Below are 20658 nucleotides of genomic sequence, written 5' to 3' on the forward strand. Positions count from 1 at the left end.
CAGTCCCTTGTCTCCCTCTTGTGGCCTCCTGGAGGCAACTAGCTGTGCAAAAAAAGACAGCCTGGCGGCCGGCTGTTGCAGTGTTGCCCTCTCAGGCAACACTGAGTGACTGACTGAGCCGCACCGTCTTATATAAAGTTCAGACGGAACTTTGCACGTGTCATAGTGGAGCCCTGAGGAGCCAGAGCCAGCTTTCTGACATCATAATGGGGCCTCAGAGATAAAAGCCTGGGCCCAGGCAGTGTTGGTCAGTGCTGCTCAGCAGGCAGCACTGGACTGGACTACAGCTGATACAAGGTGTGAAGGAACAAGGGGTGGCTGTGGGCATGCACTAGCTGCCGCTGCCAGTGTTTATCTGCATGGCAGCTGGGCATTTGGGCGTTGCCAGGAAGGCGTTTTTATGTAGATTCCTCCTCTTTCAGCACTGCATTGTGGTGCAAGCAAAAGAAGCAAATCCTGTCTGGCTTCCTCTCCGGCCTTTATTCACCTCCCGTGTAGCTGTGAGTGTGTGAGCCTGCAGGGCCCCATGGAATTGCCTAGAAGTAGGCTGAATCGCTGCAAGGGCTGAACAGCAGTATCGGGCAGGCTCGGGCAACGCGCGGCCCGTTCGGGTTATCGCTTCTCGGCCTTTTGGCAAAGATCAGTGGTGGGGGACTGCTACTGGTCTGCGTCAGAAGGAGTGATCGGGGTCCTCCTTGTGGGGGCCCCGGATTGTGTTCGGGGGTGATCGTGGGTTGGAGAATATATCGACCTGCAAAATGGCGAAAACGGCTCAAGGACTTGAGGACACGGTGCGATTGGAAGTCGAGGAGGGATTTCGTGACCGAATTGGATTGGATCAGATCGTGAGGGAGATTCTGCAGAAGCTCCCTTATCTCAAGGTAACGGATGTGTTAGCTTTGCAAGATTTCCAGAGGCAAGGAATTTATGATATCACTCTTTGTTTTGAGGATATATGTAAGAAAGTGTATGCGGATATATTGAAGATGAAGGAGGAGAAGAAAGTGACTGTTTTGGAGCATATAAGAGTGATACCATCGTTTAAACAGCAAAAGAAAATGTTAATAGTGCACATGTATAACCCAAAAGTTAAGGACGACACGGTGAAGGTTTTTTTGACAAGATATTGCAAGGAAGTAGTTTTTGACAGAAGATTGGTGAACAAACATGGATATTTGAATGGTAAAAGAAGATTTTTTGTTATATTTAAAGAAGATTGTGAGGTACCTGCAGTTTTTTCAATTGGTGGAGAGAGGGGCTTTTGTTACTACCCAGGACAGGATATGTATTGCAGGCATTGTTTTGTTTATGGCCATGTACAGGAAAATTGTCCAGTGAAAGAAGAGGTATGTAGGAACTGTAATAAACCAGGACATAGTGCTAGAGAATGTCAGGTAGCAAGGTTGTGTGACATATGTGGAAGTGGGAATCATCTAGCAAGAAAATGTGTACACTGGGGGAAGCAGGTGCAGGCAAGGGAGGATGGAGTTAAGAGAATTGGGAATAGTTCCATTAGAGGCAAAAGTACATATGCAGACAGAGTTAAAAGTATAAGTCATGGCTTGCAAGATGTTGCAAAAGTACAAGCAGATAGAAGGATTGTTGGTGCTTGTAGTTCCACAGAAGATGGTGGACAAACAGTTTTGGAGGGAAAACCAGTTTTGGAGGGAAAAACAGTTTTGGAGGGAAATGCATATTCAAATGAGGGGGAGGGGCTTGAGGACATTTTGAATGAGATCTTTCTGGCTCCTTCAGTGATGGTAGAGAATATCTCCAATAGTAGTGAGAGTGATGTGGATGGGGAGGATTGCCCTGATCCTGCAGTTGGGGAAGGTGAGGAGATGGAGTGCCAGGGTGATAGCTCTGATGTCTCCTTGACTCCAGGACAAAGAGTTTTAAGTGAAGAAGAATATGAAGATGCTGATGATGTTGATATTGAGAGAGGAATGGAGGAAGGGGAGGCCGCTTCTGCCAGTAAAAGAACTAGGGTAGAAGGGTCTTGGACTGGGTTGCAGAGGGATCCTGTCTTAACTGGAGGTAGTCAGATGTGCAGGGATTCTGATACAGGATCGCCTGATATAGGGGTTTTTTTAAGTCGCAAGGTTGAGAGACAGGGCCCTTTTAAGTAAGAATATGGCTGACAAAATGGTGAGCATTGCTATAGTCGCAATAATGAGTGTGTTGGTAGCTACACTGAATGTGCGGAGCATTGGATCCAGCACAAGAAGAGCTGTAATTTTTGACCACCTAAGCACATTGAAGGTTGATGTGATATGCTTGCAAGAGTGTGCTATAAGATCTGCACCCCATAGCAGTGAGTGGCCTCAGGGGCAGTCCTTCTGGTCGCCTTGCGCTGAGAATAAAAATGAAGGCATTGGTATTTTACTCAAGAACAGTAATTTTAAAGTTTTGGAGTGTAATGTGATTTTACCAGGTCGTTTTATGATATTGGTTTTAGAGTTTTTAGGACAACGTATTAGGATTTTTAATGCTTATGCACCAGCAGATAAGCAGGCACGTGTGTCATTTTTAGAAACTCTTAAACTTTTTATGCCTGGTAGGGTTTTTACCATTGTCTTAGGTGATCTTAATTGTATCAGAAGTATTAATGATCGCCAGAGCTCTACAGATGTCAAGTTAGATATTACCTCTAATGCTTTAAATAATATGGTGCAGGACTTACGTTATACAGACGCAGGGCTGATGGTTACCACCGAGGAGAATTTTACATACATAGCTGATAGTGGGAGATCAAAATCCCGGATTGATTATATTTTTGCGTCCGAAGGAGTTAAGGTGGCTCGATGTGACCAAGTGATGACCAGCTTTTCAGATCATAAGATTATTACTGCGGAAATAAGTGTCTCAGAGTCAGCTGTCTTTGGCAGAGGGCTCTGGAAATTAAATATAAGTCTTTTGCAGGATGAAGAGGTAGTGGAAGATTTTAAAAAAGTGTTTTTATCTTGTGTTGATAAACAGAAGTGTTTTAGCAGCATACTGGTCTGGTGGGATTGGGCCAAGGAGAAGTTTGCTGGGTTTTTTAAACAAATTTGTTTTAAGAAGGCACAAGATAGGAAGAAGAAGGAAGCCATTTTAATCTCAAGATTGGAAGCACTTTATAAATTCAGGAATATTGGTTTTGATGTGAGTAGCGAAATTGAGGACATTAGGGAGGAGAGGAGAAAGTGCTTGAAAGAAAGTGGGAGAAACATTGTGTACCGTGCAAAAGTACAGCATATGGAGGAGAATGAGAAGTGTACTCGGTACTTTTTTAAGAAATGTTTTAATTCCAAAGGGCTTTTTAAATCGATTCTAACCCCAGATGGTGAAGTGACTGGGAAGGAGATGGTGAAGGGAATCGTTGGCTTTTATGAAACACTTTTTAATAATGATAGCAGAGCGTCTGAAGTGGAGATTAATGACTATTGTAAGATTTTATCCAATAATGTGCCAGAGGAAAGTGTTGGCTTTTTAACGGAAGATGTGAGGAAGGGGGAGGTCAAGCGCGCCATGGAGGGTATGGCAAAAGGGAAAACTCCTGGTAGCGATGGCCTCCCTGCTGAGTTTTATTGTTCTTATTGGCATATAATTGGGGAAGAATTTCATAAGGTTGTGCAATATATCTTTAGTTGCGGGCTTTTATCATCTTCTATGCAGAATGGGATTGTGACTTTGATTCATAAAAAAGGTGATGAAAAAGATATAAGAAATTGGCGCCCAATCACATTGTTAAATAATGATTATAAAATTGTGGCAAAGATTGTGGCAAACAGGTTAAACGATGTGATAGGTCTTATGGTAGGGGACTATCAGGTGTGCGCAGTACCTGGAAGAAAGATTTCTGACAACTTAGTGCTTTTAAGAGATATTATTTATTATTCAAATTTTAACAAAATTCCTTTATTTATTGAATCAACTGACTTTGAAAAAGCATATGATAAAGTGTCACACCGTTTTATGTTTACAGCTTTGAGACAGCTAGGCGTCCCTGAAAAACTGCTTAGAGTGATTAGAGGATTGTACAGTGGAGCTAATAGTCAAATATTAGTAAATGGTCATGTTAGTGAAGCATTTAGGGTAAGATCAGGAGTGAGACAGGGATGCCCTCTCTCCCCAATTCTTTTTATATGTGTAATTGAAACACTTTTAAAATCAGTTCAGCAGGACAAAGGAATGAGAGGAGTTTTTGTCCCAGGTGCCAATGGGAAAAATGTAAAATCGATAGGCTACATGGATGATGTGGCCTTTATCTGTAATTCTCAGAGTGATCTAAATAGAGCGAATCTCCATTTGAGGATTTTTTGTAGCTTGGCAGGGATGAATGTAAATTGGAGCAAATGCCAGCTAGTGAATTTTGGACAACAAATGGATGTAGTGGTGGATAAGATTCAAAAGAAAGAAGAGCTAGAAATACTAGGTATAATTTTTGAGAAAGATTTAAAAGGCAAGAAGAGTCATGCAATATTGGAGAAAAAGGTGGAGAAGAAGATAAATTTTTGGAAATTGAGAAAATTGTCTTTTAAAGGGAAAATTTTAATAATCAAAGCTGTGATTTTACCTCTACTTTTATACACAACGATGATCCTCCCGCCGGGGAAGTTATGGATGAGAAGAATGACGAGGAAACTGTTCATTTTTTACTGGGGATCAAAAATGGAAAAGATAAGAAGAGCGACTGTTATGAGCAACCCCGAGCGGGGAGGGTATGGTTTTCCAAATATAGAGGTTTTTATAAAAATGCATTATTTTTTATTGATTTTTAAAACCGTACAGTGCAACAACAGGACAGCTGACATGTGTAAGTATCTAGCAGGTTGGTTGCTTACAAAATGGGGATGGTGTGAAAGGGACCTGAGGAGACCCATGTCATTGGTAATGCCTGTTTTTTATACGGTCCTCAGGTCCTTTAGTGATCAATACCGATTGAGTTCCCTTGGTAAGCCTGAGAAAAGTGCAATAGTACAACATTTGAGGAAAGATGAGGTTTTGTGTGATGTGCCATTTTGCAGTTCTGCACAGTCAGCTAAGATATGGAAGTTATTTTACGTGTCTGGGCTGTCAAATAGACAAAAAGACGTGACATGGCTCTCATTACATGGCTGCCTCCCAACCCGATCTTTTATGAGTAGACGGGGCATTAATATACGAGAAGTATGTCCAAGAGAGGGTTGTGGAGGTATAGAAGATATTTACCACATATTTTGGGACTGCTTTTATGCCAGACAAGTTCTGTTTTTATTGGAGGGCCTGTTTGCTGCACTTACTGGTGTTAGGAATTTTATTTTTGAAAGGGTTTTAATTGGTCAAGATTTTACTTCTGATTTAAATGTACGCGTCTGCTGGATTGTTTTTACTATTTTTAAGGAGGTTTTATGGGATACTAGAAACCTGCTGGTTTTTGGAAAGAACATGCTAACTCCGAGAGAATGTAGAAAAGTGTTTTTATCCAGATTATTTACAGTGTTTTTATGTGATAAGAAGAGATTAGGTGATGGAAAAGCGGAAGAAATCTGGAAACATACGGAATGGAACAATTTTTGTAAGTAAACTTGATTATTTATTCTTTTACTAGAAGTGTCGACCAATAGTTTTTTTTCCAAATGATGTTTTTTTAGACCTTGTTTTATGGTTTGAGTCACATGACGTGAAACTGATTACAGAAATATAAACGAGAGTCTGCTAACTGAGGAAAAAAAAAAAAAAAAAAAAAAAAAATCTGTTCTTATCAGTTTAATATCTGATATGTCCCCTATCTGGGGACCATATATTAAATGGATTTTTAGAACAGGGAGATGGAAATAGAGCTTGCTCTGTCCACTCCACGCATTGACCTGGTATTGCAGTATTTCCAGGACCGGTGCACCCTTTCCTTATGTGTTGACTAAAATCAGATTCCAAAAGTGTTTTTTGTGTTTGCCATTGTTTCTGTCTTTCTGAAGGGATCTCCCCTTTTAATCCCATTATTTCAACACCTGTTGGACAATGCATGAGTGATAATGAGCTAATTGATTAAATGCAATTAATGAATACATTGCCACCTCTTGTTTTGTGTCGTCTGTGTGTCTGTGTTTCCGGCATTTCACATTGGAACAGCTCATTTACCTTCCTTGTCTTCTCTCCGCCCTCCCTTTTAGGTAAGTTAAAGAGCTGCACCTGAGCCAGCCACTGATTGATGCAGCACCACAGTCAAATAGTGGAGTGGAGTAGGGGAACAGCAAACAGCCATTAAAGCCGCCCGCCCGCCCGTAACAATGGACCTACCTGTGTACACTAGATGGATGTGATGGAATGTACTGTCGTCCCTACATTTCAAGAAGGAGTAAGAATTGCAGTTGCAACAAAGCCTTGCTTGCCTACAAAGAGAGCAGCAATTTGGATTTGTTACTATGTTACCTAGAAGAATAACAAACTGTGCAAGGATGGAGGTTGTAGGAGCAAGGAGAAGTTGTCTGTAAAGTTGGTGGATGCTTATTTTCCATTTTGCAGTCCCTTGTCTCCCTCTTGTGGCCTCCTGGAGGCAACTAGCTGTGCAAAAAAAGACAGCCTGGCGGCCGGCTGTTGCAGTGTTGCCCTCTCAGGCAACACTGAGTGACTGACTGAGCCGCACCGTCTTATATAAAGTTCAGACGGAACTTTGCACGTGTCATAGTGGAGCCCTGAGGAGCCAGAGCCAGCTTTCTGACATCATAATGGGGCCTCAGAGATAAAAGCCTGGGCCCAGGCAGTGTTGGTCAGTGCTGCTCAGCAGGCAGCACTGGACTGGACTGGATTACAGCTGATACAAGGTGTGAAGGAACAAGGGGTGGCTGTGGGCATGCACTGGCTGCCGCTGCCAGTGTTTATCTGCATGGCAGCAGGGCATTTGGGCGTTGCCAGGAAGGCGTTTTTATGTAGATTCCTCCTCTTTCAGCACTGCATTGTGGTGCAAGCAAAAGAAGCAAATCCTGTCTGGCTTCCTCTCCGGCCTTTATTCACCTCCCGTGTAGCTGTGAGTGTGTGAGCCTGCAGGGCCCCATGGAATTGCCTAGAAGTAGGCTGAATCGCTGCAAGGGCTGAACAGCAGTATCGGGCAGGCTCGGGCAACGCGCGGCCCGTTCGGGTTATCGCTTCTCGGCCTTTTGGCTAAGATCAAGTGTAGTATCTGTTCTTATCAGTTTAATATCTGATACGTCCCCTATCTGGGGACCATATATTAAATGGATTTTTAGAACAGGGAGATGGAAATAGAGCTTGCTCTGTCCACTCCACGCATTGACCTGGTATTGCAGTATTTCCAGGACCGGTGCACCCTTTCCTTATGTGTTGACTAAAATCAGATTCCAAAAGTGTTTTTTGTGTTTGCCATTGTTTCTGTCTTTCTGAAGGGATCTCCCCTTTTAATCCCATTATTTCAACACCTGTTGGACAATGCATGAGTGATAATGAGCTAATTGATTAAATGCAATTAATGAATACATTGCCACCTCTTGTTTTGTGTCGTCTGTGTGTCTGTGTTTCCGGCATTTCACATTGGAACAGCTCATTCACCTTCCTTGTCTTCTCTCCGCCCTCCCTTTTAGGTAAGTTAAAGAGCTGCACCTGAGCCAGCCACTGATTGATGCAGCACCACAGTCAAATAGTGGAGTGGAGTAGGGGAACAGCAAACAGCCATTAAAGCCGCCCGCCCGCCACAATGGACCTACCTGTGTACACTAGATGGATGTGATGGAATGTACTGTCGTCCCTACATTTCAAGAAGGAGTAAGAATTGCAGTTGCAACAAAGCCTTGCTTGCCTACAAAGAGAGCAGCAATTTGGATTTGTTACTATGTTACCTACAAGAATAACAAACTGTGCAAGGATGGAGGTTGTAGAAGCAAGGAGAAGTTGTCTGTAAAGTTGGTGGATGCTTATTTTCCATTTTGCAGTCCCTTGTCTCCCTCTTGTGGCCTCCTGGAGGCAACTAGCTGTGCAAAAAAAGACAGCCTGGCGGCCGGCTGTTGCAGTGTTGCCCTCTCAGGCAACACTGAGTGACTGACTGAGCCGCACCGTCTTATATAAAGTTCAGACGGAACTTTGCACGTGTCATAGTGGAGCCCTGAGGAGCCAGAGCCAGCTTTCTGACATCATAATGGGGCCTCAGAGATAAAAGCCTGGGCCCAGCCAGTGTTGGTCAGTGCTGCTCAGCAGGCAGCACTGGACTGTGTTGATTACAGCTGATACAAGGTGTGAAGGAACAAGGGGTGGCTGTGGGCATGCACTGGCTGCCGCTGCCAGTGTTTATCTGCATGGCAGCAGGGCATTTGGGCGTTGCCAGGAAGGCGTTTTTATGTAGATTCCTCCTCTTTCAGCACTGCATTGTGGTGCAAGCAAAAGAAGCAAATCCTGTCTGGCTTCCTCTCCGGCCTTTATTCACCTCCCGTGTAGCTGTGAGTGTGTGAGCCTGCAGGGCCCCATGGAATTGCCTAGAAGTAGGCTGAATCGCTGCAAGGGCTGAACAGCAGTATCGGGCAGGCTCGGGCAACGCGCGGCCCGTTCGGGTTATCGCTTCTCGGCCTTTTGGCTAAGATCAAGTGTAGTATCTGTTCTTATCAGTTTAATATCTGATACGTCCCCTATCTGGGGACCATATATTAAATGGATTTTTAGAACAGGGAGATGGAAATAGAGCTTGCTCTGTCCACTCCACGCATTGACCTGGTATTGCAGTATTTCCAGGACCGGTGCACCCTTTCCTTATGTGTTGACTAAAATCAGATTCCAAAAGTGTTTTTTGTGTTTGCCATTGTTTCTGTCTTTCTGAAGGGATCTCCCCTTTTAATCCCATTATTTCAACACCTGTTGGACAATGCATGAGTGATAATGAGCTAATTGATTAAATGCAATTAATGAATACATTGCCACCTCATGTTTTGTGTCGTCTGTGTGTCTGTGTTTCCGGCATTTCACATTGGAACAGCTCATTCACCTTCCTTGTCTTCTCTCCGCCCTCCCTTTTAGGTAAGTTAAAGAGCTGCACCTGAGCCAGCCACTGATTGATGCAGCACCACAGTCAAATAGTGGAGTGGAGTAGGGGAACAGCAAACAGCCATTAAAGCCGCCCGCCCGCCCGCCCGCCCGCCACAATGGACCTACCTGTGTACACTAGATGGATGTGATGGAATGTACTGTCGTCCCTACATTTCAAGAAGGAGTAAGAATTGCAGTTGCAACAAAGCCTTGCTTGCCTACAAAGAGAGCAGCAATTTGGATTTGTTACTATGTTACCTAGAAGAATAACAAACTGTGCAAGGATGGAGGTTGTAGGAGCAAGGAGAAGTTGTCTGTAAAGTTGGTGGATGCTTATTTTCCATTTTGCAGTCCCTTGTCTCCCTCTTGTGGCCTCCTGGAGGCAACTAGCTGTGCAAAAAAAGACAGCCTGGCGGCCGGCTGTTGCAGTGTTGCCCTCTCAGGCAACACTGAGTGACTGACTGAGCCGCACCGTCTTATATAAAGTTCAGACGGAACTTTGCACGTGTCATAGTGGAGCCCTGAGGAGCCAGAGCCAGCTTTCTGACATCATAATGGGGCCTCAGAGATAAAAGCCTGGGCCCAGGCAGTGTTGGTCAGTGCTGCTCAGCAGGCAGCACTGGACTGGACTGGATTACAGCTGATACAAGGTGTGAAGGAACAAGGGGTGGCTGTGGGCATGCACTGGCTGCCGCTGCCAGTGTTTATCTGCATGGCAGCAGGGCATTTGGGCGTTGCCAGGAAGGCGTTTTTATGTAGATTCCTCCTCTTTCAGCACTGCATTGTGGTGCAAGCAAAAGAAGCAAATCCTGTCTGGCTTCCTCTCCGGCCTTTATTCACCTCCCGTGTAGCTGTGAGTGTGTGAGCCTGCAGGGCCCCATGGAATTGCCTAGAAGTAGGCTGAATCGCTGCAAGGGCTGAACAGCAGTATCGGGCAGGCTCGGGCAACGCGCGGCCCGTTCGGGTTATCGCTTCTCGGCCTTTTGGCTAAGATCAAGTGTAGTATCTGTTCTTATCAGTTTAATATCTGATACGTCCCCTATCTGGGGACCATATATTAAATGGATTTTTACAACAGGGAGATGGAAATAGAGCTTGCTCTGTCCACTCCACGCATTGACCTGTTATTGCAGTATTTCCAGGACCGGTGCACCCTTTCCTTATGTGTTGACTAAAATCAGATTCCAAAAGTGTTTTTTGTGTTTGCCATTGTTTCTGTCTTTCTGAAGGGATCTCCCCTTTTAATCCCATTATTTCAACACCTGTTGGACAGTGCATGAGTGATAATGAGCTAATTGATTAAATGCAATTAATGAATACATTGCCACCTCTTGTTTTGTGTCGTCTGTGTGTCTGTGTTTCCGGCATTTCACATTGGAACAGCTCTTTCACCTTCCTTGTCTTCTCTCCGCCCTCCCTTTTAGGTAAGTTAAAGAGCTGCACCTGAGCCAGCCACTGATTGATGCAGCACCACAGTCAAATAGTGGAGTGGAGTAGGGGAACAGCAAACAGCCATTAAAGCCGCCCGCCCGCCCGTAACAATGGACCTACCTGTGTACACTAGATGGATGTGATGGAATGTACTGTCGTCCCTACATTTCAAGAAGGAGTAAGAATTGCAGTTGCAACAAAGCCTTGCTTGCCTACAAAGAGAGCAGCAATTTGGATTTGTTACTATGTTACCTAGAAGAATAACAAACTGTGCAAGGATGGAGGTTGTAGGAGCAAGGAGAAGTTGTCTGTAAAGTTGGTGGATGCTTATTTTCCATTTTGCAGTCCCTTGTCTCCCTCTTGTGGCCTCCTGGAGGCAACTAGCTGTGCAAAAAAAGACAGCCTGGCGGCCGGCTGTTGCAGTGTTGCCCTCTCAGGCAACACTGAGTGACTGACTGAGCCGCACCGTCTTATATAAAGTTCAGACGGAACTTTGCACGTGTCATAGTGGAGCCCTGAGGAGCCAGAGCCAGCTTTCTGACATCATAATGGGGCCTCAGAGATAAAAGCCTGGGCCCAGGCAGTGTTGGTCAGTGCTGCTCAGCAGGCAGCACTGGACTGGACTGGATTACAGCTGATACAAGGTGTGAAGGAACAAGGGGTGGCTGTGGGCATGCACTGGCTGCCGCTGCCAGTGTTTATCTGCATGGCAGCAGGGCATTTGGGCGTTGCCAGGAAGGCGTTTTTATGTAGATTCCTCCTCTTTCAGCACTGCATTGTGGTGCAAGCAAAAGAAGCAAATCCTGTCTGGCTTCCTCTCCGGCCTTTATTCACCTCCCGTGTAGCTGTGAGTGTGTGAGCCTGCAGGGCCCCATGGAATTGCCTAGAAGTAGGCTGAATCGCTGCAAGGGCTGAACAGCAGTATCGGGCAGGCTCGGGCAACGCGCGGCCCGTTCGGGTTATCGCTTCTCGGCCTTTTGGCTAAGATCAAGTGTAGTATCTGTTCTTATCAGTTTAATATCTGATACGTCCCCTATCTGGGGACCATATATTAAATGGATTTTTAGAACAGGGAGATGGAAATAGAGCTTGCTCTGTCCACTCCACGCATTGACCTGGTATTGCAGTATTTCCAGGACCGGTGCACCCTTTCCTTATGTGTTGACTAAAATCAGATTCCAAAAGTGTTTTTTGTGTTTGCCATTGTTTCTGTCTTTCTGAAGGGATCTCCCCTTTTAATCCCATTATTTCAACACCTGTTGGACAATGCATGAGTGATAATGAGCTAATTGATTAAATGCAATTAATGAATACATTGCCACCTCTTGTTTTGTGTCGTCTGTGTGTCTGTGTTTCCGGCATTTCACATTGGAACAGCTCATTCACCTTCCTTGTCTTCTCTCCGCCCTCCCTTTTAGGTAAGTTAAAGAGCTGCACCTGAGCCAGCCACTGATTGATGCAGCACCACAGTCAAATAGTGGAGTGGAGTAGGGGAACAGCAAACAGCCATTAAAGCCGCCCGCCCGCCACAATGGACCTACCTGTGTACACTAGATGGATGTGATGGAATGTACTGTCGTCCCTACATTTCAAGAAGGAGTAAGAATTGCAGTTGCAACAAAGCCTTGCTTGCCTACAAAGAGAGCAGCAATTTGGATTTGTTACTATGTTACCTACAAGAATAACAAACTGTGCAAGGATGGAGGTTGTAGAAGCAAGGAGAAGTTGTCTGTAAAGTTGGTGGATGCTTATTTTCCATTTTGCAGTCCCTTGTCTCCCTCTTGTGGCCTCCTGGAGGCAACTAGCTGTGCAAAAAAAGACAGCCTGGCGGCCGGCTGTTGCAGTGTTGCCCTCTCAGGCAACACTGAGTGACTGACTGAGCCGCACCGTCTTATATAAAGTTCAGACGGAACTTTGCACGTGTCATAGTGGAGCCCTGAGGAGCCAGAGCCAGCTTTCTGACATCATAATGGGGCCTCAGAGATAAAAGCCTGGGCCCAGCCAGTGTTGGTCAGTGCTGCTCAGCAGGCAGCACTGGACTGTGTGGATTACAGCTGATACAAGGTGTGAAGGAACAAGGGGTGGCTGTGGGCATGCACTGGCTGCCGCTGCCAGTGTTTATCTGCATGGCAGCAGGGCATTTGGGCGTTGCCAGGAAGGCGTTTTTATGTAGATTCCTCCTCTTTCAGCACTGCATTGTGGTGCAAGCAAAAGAAGCAAATCCTGTCTGGCTTCCTCTCCGGCCTTTATTCACCTCCCGTGTAGCTGTGAGTGTGTGAGCCTGCAGGGCCCCATGGAATTGCCTAGAAGTAGGCTGAATCGCTGCAAGGGCTGAACAGCAGTATCGGGCAGGCTCGGGCAACGCGCGGCCCGTTCGGGTTATCGCTTCTCGGCCTTTTGGCTAAGATCAAGTGTAGTATCTGTTCTTATCAGTTTAATATCTGATACGTCCCCTATCTGGGGACCATATATTAAATGGATTTTTAGAACAGGGAGATGGAAATAGAGCTTGCTCTGTCCACTCCACGCATTGACCTGGTATTGCAGTATTTCCAGGAACGGTGCACCCTTTCCTTATGTGTTGACTAAAATCAGATTCCAAAAGTGTTTTTTGTGTTTGCCATTGTTTCTGTCTTTCTGAAGGGATCTCCCCTTTTAATCCCATTATTTCAACACCTGTTGGACAATGCATGAGTGATAATGAGCTAATTGATTAAATGCAATTAATGAATACATTGCCACCTCATGTTTTGTGTCGTCTGTGTGTCTGTGTTTCCGGCATTTCACATTGGAACAGCTCATTCACCTTCCTTGTCTTCTCTCCGCCCTCCCTTTTAGGTAAGTTAAAGAGCTGCACCTGAGCCAGCCACTGATTGATGCAGCACCACAGTCAAATAGTGGAGTGGAGTAGGGGAACAGCAAACAGCCATTAAAGCCGCCCGCCCGCCCGCCCGCCACAATGGACCTACCTGTGTACACTAGATGGATGTGATGGAATGTACTGTCGTCCCTACATTTCAAGAAGGAGTAAGAATTGCAGTTGCAACAAAGCCTTGCTTGCCTACAAAGAGAGCAGCAATTTGGATTTGTTACTATGTTACCTAGAAGAATAACAAACTGTGCAAGGATGGAGGTTGTAGGAGCAAGGAGAAGTTGTCTGTAAAGTTGGTGGATGCTTATTTTCCATTTTGCAGTCCCTTGTCTCCCTCTTGTGGCCTCCTGGAGGCAACTAGCTGTGCAAAAAAAGACAGCCTGGCGGCCGGCTGTTGCAGTGTTGCCCTCTCAGGCAACACTGAGTGACTGACTGAGCCGCACCGTCTTATATAAAGTTCAGACGGAACTTTGCACGTGTCATAGTGGAGCCCTGAGGAGCCAGAGCCAGCTTTCTGACATCATAATGGGGCCTCAGAGATAAAAGCCTGGGCCCAGGCAGTGTTGGTCAGTGCTGCTCAGCAGGCAGCACTGGACTGGACTGGATTACAGCTAATACGAGGTGTGAAGGAACAAGGGGTGGCTGTGGGCATGCACTGGCTGCCGCTGCCAGTGTTTATCTGCATGGCAGCAGGGCATTTGGGCGTTGCCAGGAAGGCGTTTTTATGTAGATTCCTCCTCTTTCAGCACTGCATTGTGGTGCAAGCAAAAGAAGCAAATCCTGTTTGGCTTCCTCTCCGGCCATTATTCACCTCCCGTGTAGCTGTGAGTGTGTGAGCCTGCAGGGCCCCATGGAATTGCCTAGAAGTAGGCTGAATCGCTGCAAGGGCTGAACAGCAGTATCGGGCAGGCTCGGGCAACGCGCGGCCCGTTCGGGTTATCGCTTCTCGGCCTTTTGGCTAAGATCAAGTGTAGTATCTGTTCTTATCAGTTTAATATCTGATACGTCCCCTATCTGGGGACCATATATTAAATGGATTTTTAGAACAGGGAGATGGAAATAGAGCTTGCTCTGTCCACTCCACGCATTGACCTGGTATTGCAGTATTTCCAGGACCGGTGCACCCTTTCCTTATGTGTTGACTAAAATCAGATTCCAAAAGTGTTTTTTGTGTTTGCCATTGTTTCTGTCTTTCTGAAGGGATCTCCCCTTTTAATCCCATTATTTCAACACCTGTTGGACAATGCATGAGTGATAATGAGCTAATTGATTAAATGCAATTAATGAATACATTGCCACCTCTTGTTTTGTGTCGTCTGTGTGTCTGTGTTTCCGGCATTTCACATTGGAACAGCTCATTCACCTTCCTTGTCTTCTCTCCGCCCTCCCTTTTAGGTAAGTTAAAGAGCTGCACCTGAGCCAGCCACTGATTGATGCAGCACCACAGTCAAATAGTGGAGTGGAGTAGGGAAACAGCAAACAGCCATTAAAGCCGCCCGCCCGCCCGCCCGCCACAATGGACCTACCTGTGTACACTAGATGGATGTGATGGAATGTACTGTTGTCCCTACATTTCAAGAAGGAGTAAGAATTGCAGTTGCAACAAAGCCTTGCTTGCCTACAAAGAGAGCAGCAATTTGGATTTGTTACTATGTTACCTAGAAGAATAACAAACTGTGCAAGGATGGAGGTTGTAGGAGCAAGGAGAAGTTGTCTGTAAAGTTGGTGGATGCTTATTTTCCATTTTGCAGTCCCTTGTCTCCCTCTTGTGGCCTCCTGGAGGCAGCTAGCTGTGCAAAAAAAGACAGCCTGGCGGCCGGCTGTTGCAGTGTTGCCCTCTCAGGCAACACTGAGTGACTGGCTGAGCCGCACCGTCTCATATAAAGTTCAGACGGAACTTTGCACGTGTCATAGTGGAGCCCTGAGGAGCCAGAGCCAGCTTTCTGACATCATAATGGGGCCTCAGAGATAAAAGCCTGGGCCCAGGCAGTGTTGGTCAGTGCTGCTCAGCAGGCAGCACTGGACTGGACTGGATTACAGCTGATACAAGGTGTGAAGGAACAAGGGGTGGCTGTGGGCATGCACTGGCTGCCGCTGCCAGTGTTTATCTGCATGGCAGCAGGGCATTTGGGCGTTGCCAGGAAGGCGTTTTTATGTAGATTCCTCCTCTTTCAGCACTGCATTGTGGTGCAAGCAAAAGAAGCAAATCCTGTCTGGCTTCCTCTCCGGCCATTATTCACCTCCCGTGTAGCTGTGAGTGTGTGAGCCTGCAGGGCCCCATGGAATTGCCTAGAAGTAGGCTGAATCGCTGCAAGGGCTGAACAGCAGTATCGGGCAGGCTCGGGCAACGCGCGGCCCGTTCGGGTTATCGCTTCTCGGCCTTTTGGCTAAGATCAAGTGTAGTATCTGTTCTTATCAGTTTAATATCTGATACGTCCCCTATCTGGGGACCATATATTAAATGGATTTTTAGAACAGGGAGATGGAAATAGAGCTTGCTCTGTCCACTCCACGCATTGACCTGGTATTGCAGTATTTCCAGGACCGGTGCACCCTTTCCTTATGTGTTGACTAAAATCAGATTCCAAAAGTGTTTTTTGTGTTTGCCATTGTTTCTGTCTTTCTGAAGGGATCTCCCCTTTTAATCCCATTATTTCAACACCTGTTGGACAATGCATGAGTGATAATGAGCTAATTGATTAAATGCAATTAATGAATACATTGCCACCTCTTGTTTTGTGTCGTCTGTGTGTCTGTGTTTCCGGCATTTCACATTGGAACAGCTCATTCACCTTCCTTGTCTTCTCTCCGCCCTCCCTTTTAGGTAAGTTAAAGAGCTGCACCTGAGCCAGCCACTGATTGATGCAGCACCACAGTCAAATAGTGGAGTGGAGTAGGGGAACAGCAAACAGCCATTAAAGCCGCCCGCCCGCCACAATGGACCTACCTGTGTACACTAGATGGATGTGATGGAATGTACTGTCGTCCCTACATTTCAAGAAGGAGTAAGAATTGCAGTTGCAACAAAGCCTTGCTTGCCTACAAAGAGAGCAGCAATTTGGATTTGTTACTATGTTACCTAGAAGAATAACAAACTGTGCAAGGATGGAGGTTGTAGGAGCAAGGAGAAGTTGTCTGTAAAGTTGGTGGATGCTTATTTTCCATTTTGCAGTCCCTTGTCTCCCTCTTGTGGCCTCCTGGAGGCAACTAGCTGTGCAAAAAAAGACAGCCTGGCGGCCGGCTGTTGCAGTGTTGCCCTCTCAGGCAACACTGAGTGACTGACTGAGCCGCACCGTCTTATATAAAGTTCAGACGGAACTTTGCACGTGTCATAGTGGAGCCCTGAGGAGCCAGAGCCAGCTTTCTGACATCATAATGGGGCCTCAGAGATAAAAGCCTGGGCCCAGGCAGTGTTGGTCAGTGCTGCTCAGCAGGCAGCACTGGACTGGACTGGATTACAGCTAATACGAGGTGTGAAGGAACAAGGGGTGGCTGTGGGCATGCACTGGCTGCCGCTGCCAGTGTTTATCTGCATGGCAGCAGGGCATTTGGGCGTTGCCAGGAAGGCGTTTTTATGTAGATTCCTCCTCTTTCAGCACTGCATTGTGGTGCAAGCAAAAGAAGCAAATCCTGTTTGGCTTCCTCTCCGGCCATTATTCACCTCCCGTGTAGCTGTGAGTGTGTGAGCCTGCAGGGCCCCATGGAATTGCCTAGAAGTAGGCTGAATCGCTGCAAGGGCTGAACAGCAGTATCGGGCAGGCTCGGGCAACGCGCGGCCCGTTCGGGTTATCGCTTCTCGGCCTTTTGGCTAAGATCAAGTGTAGTATCTGTTCTTATCAGTTTAATATCTGATACGTCCCCTATCTGGGGACCATATATTAAATGGATTTTTAGAACAGGGAGATGGAAATAGAGCTTGCTCTGTCCACTCCACGCATTGACCTGGTATTGCAGTATTTCCAGGACCGGTGCACCCTTTCCTTATGTGTTGACTAAAATCAGATTCCAAAAGTGTTTTTTGTGTTTGCCATTGTTTCTGTCTTTCTGAAGGGATCTCCCCTTTTAATCCCATTATTTCAACACCTGTTGGACAATGCATGAGTGATAATGAGCTAATTGATTAAATGCAATTAATGAATACATTGCCACCTCTTGTTTTGTGTCGTCTGTGTGTCTGTGTTTCCGGCATTTCACATTGGAACAGCTCATTCACCTTCCTTGTCTTCTCTCCGCCCTCCCTTTTAGGTAAGTTAAAGAGCTGCACCTGAGCCAGCCACTGATTGATGCAGCACCACAGTCAAATAGTGGAGTGGAGTAGGGAAACAGCAAACAGCCATTAAAGCCGCCCGCCCGCCCGCCCGCCACAATGGACCTACCTGTGTACACTAGATGGATGTGATGGAATGTACTGTTGTCCCTACATTTCAAGAAGGAGTAAGAATTGCAGTTGCAACAAAGCCTTGCTTGCCTACAAAGAGAGCAGCAATTTGGATTTGTTACTATGTTACCTAGAAGAATAACAAACTGTGCAAGGATGGAGGTTGTAGGAGCAAGGAGAAGTTGTCTGTAAAGTTGGTGGATGCTTATTTTCCATTTTGCAGTCCCTTGTCTCCCTCTTGTGGCCTCCTGGAGGCAGCTAGCTGTGCAAAAAAAGACAGCCTGGCGGCCGGCTGTTGCAGTGTTGCCCTCTCAGGCAACACTGAGTGACTGACTGAGCCGCACCGTCTCATATAAAGTTCAGACGGAACTTTGCACGTGTCATAGTGGAGCCCTGAGGAGCCAGAGCCAGCTTTCTGACATCATAATGGGGCCTCAGAGATAAAAGCCTGGGCCCAGGCAGTGTTGGTCAGTGCTGCTCAGCAGGCAGCACTGGACTGGACTGGATTACAGCTGATACAAGGTGTGAAGGAACAAGGGGTGGCTGTGGGCATGCACTGGCTGCCGCTGCCAGTGTTTATCTGCATGGCAGCAGGGCATTTGGGCGTTGCCAGGAAGGCGTTTTTATGTAGATTCCTCCTCTTTCAGCACTGCATTGTGGTGCAAGCAAAAGAAGCAAATCCTGTCTGGCTTCCTCTCCGGCCATTATTCACCTCCCGTGTAGCTGTGAGTGTGTGAGCCTGCAGGGCCCCATGGAATTGCCTAGAAGTAGGCTGAATCGCTGCAAGGGCTGAACAGCAGTATCGGGCAGGCTCGGGCAACGCGCGGCCCGTTCGGGTTATCGCTTCTCGGCCTTTTGGCTAAGATCAAGTGTAGTATCTGTTCTTATCAGTTTAATATCTGATACGTCCCCTATCTGGGGACCATATATTAAATGGATTTTTAGAACAGGGAGATGGAAATAGAGCTTGCTCTGTCCACTCCACGCATTGACCTGGTATTGCAGTATTTCCAGGACCGGTGCACCCTTTCCTTATGTGTTGACTAAAATCAGATTCCAAAAGTGTTTTTTGTGTTTGCCATTGTTTCTGTCTTTCTGAAGGGATCTCCCCTTTTAATCCCATTATTTCAACACCTGTTGGACAATGCATGAGTGATAATGAGCTAATTGATTAAATGCAATTAATGAATACATTGCCACCTCTTGTTTTGTGTCGTCTGTGTGTCTGTGTTTCCGGCATTTCACATTGGAACAGCTCATTCACCTTCCTTGTCTTCTCTCCGCCCTCCCTTTTAGGTAAGTTAAAGAGCTGCACCTGAGCCAGCCACTGATTGATGCAGCACCACAGTCAAATAGTGGAGTGGAGTAGGGGAACAGCAAACAGCCATTAAAGCCGCCCGCCCGCCACAATGGACCTACCTGTGTACACTAGATGGATGTGATGGAATGTACTGTCGTCCCTACATTTCAAGAAGGAGTAAGAATTGCAGTTGCAACAAAGCCTTGCTTGCCTACAAAGAGAGCAGCAATTTGGATTTGTTACTATGTTACCTAGAAGAATAACAAACTGTGCAAGGATGGAGGTTGTAGGAGCAAGGAGAAGTTGTCTGTAAAGTTGGTGGATGCTTATTTTCCATTTTGCAGTCCCTTGTCTCCCTCTTGTGGCCTCCTGGAGGCAACTAGCTGTGCAAAAAAAGACAGCCTGGCGGCCGGCTGTTGCAGTGTTGCCCTCTCAGGCAACACTGAGTGACTGACTGAGCCGCACCGTCTTATATAAAGTTCAGACGGAACTTTGCACGTGTCATAGTGGAGCCCTGAGGAGCCAGAGCCAGCTTTCTGACATCATAATGGGGCCTCAGAGATAAAAGCCTGGGCCCAGGCAGTGTTGGTCAGTGCTGCTCAGCAGGCAGCACTGGACTGGACTGGATTACAGCTGATACAAGGTGTGAAGGAACAAGGGGTGGCTGTGGGCATGCACTGGCTGCCGCTGCCAGTGTTTATCTGCATGGCAGCAGGGCATTTGGGCGTTGCCAGGAAGGCGTTTTTATGTAGATTCCTCCTCTTTCAGCACTGCATTGTGGTGCAAGCAAAAGAAGCAAATCCTGTCTGGCTTCCTCTCCGGCCTTTATTCACCTCCCGTGTAGCTGTGAGTGTGTGAGCCTGCAGGGCCCCATGGAATTGCCTAGAAGTAGGCTGAATCGCTGCAAGGGCTGAACAGCAGTATCGGGCAGGCTCGGGCAACGCGCGGCCCGTTCGGGTTATCGCTTCTCGGCCTTTTGGCTAAGATCAAGTGTAGTATCTGTTCTTATCAGTTTAATATCTGATACGTCCCCTATCTGGGGACCATATATTAAATGGATTTTTAGAACAGGGAGATGGAAATAGAGCTTGCTCTGTCCACTCCACGCATTGACCTGGTATTGCAGTATTTCCAGGACCGGTGCACCCTTTCCTTATGTGTTGACTAAAATCAGATTCCAAAAGTGTTTTTTGTGTTTGCCATTGTTTCTGTCTTTCTGAAGGGATCTCCCCTTTTAATCCCATTATTTCAACACCTGTTGGACAATGCATGAGTGATAATGAGCTAATTTATTAAATGCAATTAATGAATACATTGCCACCTCTTGTTTTGTGTCGTCTGTGTGTCTGTGTTTCCGGCATTTCACATTGGAACAGCTTATTGACCTTCCTTGTCTTCTCTCCGCCCTCCCTTTTAGGTAAGTTAAAGAGCTGCACCTGAGCCAGCCACTGATTGATGCAGCACCACAGTCAAATAGTGGAGTGGAGTAGGGGAACAGCAAACAACCATTAAAGCCGCCCGCCCGCCCGCCCGCCCGCCACAATGGACCTACCTGTGTACACTAGATGGATGTGATGGAATGTACTGTCGTCCCTACATTTCAAGAAGGAGTAAGAATTGCAGTTGCAACAAAGCCTTGCTTGCCTACAAAGAGAGCAGAAATTTGGATTTGTTACTATGTTACCTAGA

At 46.4% G+C, this 20658-nt stretch overlaps 11 non-coding genes across 11 annotated transcripts; all 11 read left to right on the forward strand.

Annotated features, from left to right (window-relative positions):
• Positions 1-5679: 5679 nt before the first annotated feature.
• On the forward strand, positions 5680-5868 carry LOC142685315 (U2 spliceosomal RNA). The gene has a single exon (XR_012854811.1). It is a non-coding gene; the product is annotated as a U2 spliceosomal RNA (small nuclear RNA).
• Positions 5869-7102: 1234 nt separating this feature from the next.
• LOC142685330 (U2 spliceosomal RNA) lies at positions 7103-7293 on the forward strand. Its single transcript, XR_012854820.1, has one exon. It is a non-coding gene; the product is annotated as a U2 spliceosomal RNA (small nuclear RNA).
• Positions 7294-8522: 1229 nt separating this feature from the next.
• On the forward strand, positions 8523-8713 carry LOC142685331 (U2 spliceosomal RNA). The gene has a single exon (XR_012854821.1). It is a non-coding gene; the product is annotated as a U2 spliceosomal RNA (small nuclear RNA).
• A 1242-nt stretch (positions 8714-9955) lies between these two features.
• Positions 9956-10146, forward strand: LOC142685285 (U2 spliceosomal RNA). Its single transcript, XR_012854790.1, has one exon. It is a non-coding gene; the product is annotated as a U2 spliceosomal RNA (small nuclear RNA).
• Positions 10147-11380: 1234 nt separating this feature from the next.
• On the forward strand, positions 11381-11571 carry LOC142685332 (U2 spliceosomal RNA). The gene has a single exon (XR_012854822.1). It is a non-coding gene; the product is annotated as a U2 spliceosomal RNA (small nuclear RNA).
• A 1229-nt stretch (positions 11572-12800) lies between these two features.
• Positions 12801-12991, forward strand: LOC142685269 (U2 spliceosomal RNA). The gene has a single exon (XR_012854776.1). It is a non-coding gene; the product is annotated as a U2 spliceosomal RNA (small nuclear RNA).
• A 1238-nt stretch (positions 12992-14229) lies between these two features.
• On the forward strand, positions 14230-14420 carry LOC142685334 (U2 spliceosomal RNA). The gene has a single exon (XR_012854824.1). It is a non-coding gene; the product is annotated as a U2 spliceosomal RNA (small nuclear RNA).
• A 1238-nt stretch (positions 14421-15658) lies between these two features.
• On the forward strand, positions 15659-15849 carry LOC142685335 (U2 spliceosomal RNA). The gene has a single exon (XR_012854825.1). It is a non-coding gene; the product is annotated as a U2 spliceosomal RNA (small nuclear RNA).
• Positions 15850-17079: 1230 nt separating this feature from the next.
• On the forward strand, positions 17080-17270 carry LOC142685336 (U2 spliceosomal RNA). Its single transcript, XR_012854826.1, has one exon. It is a non-coding gene; the product is annotated as a U2 spliceosomal RNA (small nuclear RNA).
• A 1238-nt stretch (positions 17271-18508) lies between these two features.
• On the forward strand, positions 18509-18699 carry LOC142685337 (U2 spliceosomal RNA). Its single transcript, XR_012854827.1, has one exon. It is a non-coding gene; the product is annotated as a U2 spliceosomal RNA (small nuclear RNA).
• A 1230-nt stretch (positions 18700-19929) lies between these two features.
• LOC142685338 (U2 spliceosomal RNA) lies at positions 19930-20120 on the forward strand. Its single transcript, XR_012854828.1, has one exon. It is a non-coding gene; the product is annotated as a U2 spliceosomal RNA (small nuclear RNA).
• Positions 20121-20658: the final 538 nt, after the last annotated feature.

Source organism: Rhinoderma darwinii (genome assembly GCF_050947455.1).
Source record: "Rhinoderma darwinii isolate aRhiDar2 chromosome 5 unlocalized genomic scaffold, aRhiDar2.hap1 SUPER_5_unloc_13, whole genome shotgun sequence".
In the NCBI taxonomy this organism is placed as follows: domain Eukaryota; kingdom Metazoa; phylum Chordata; class Amphibia; order Anura; family Rhinodermatidae; genus Rhinoderma; species Rhinoderma darwinii.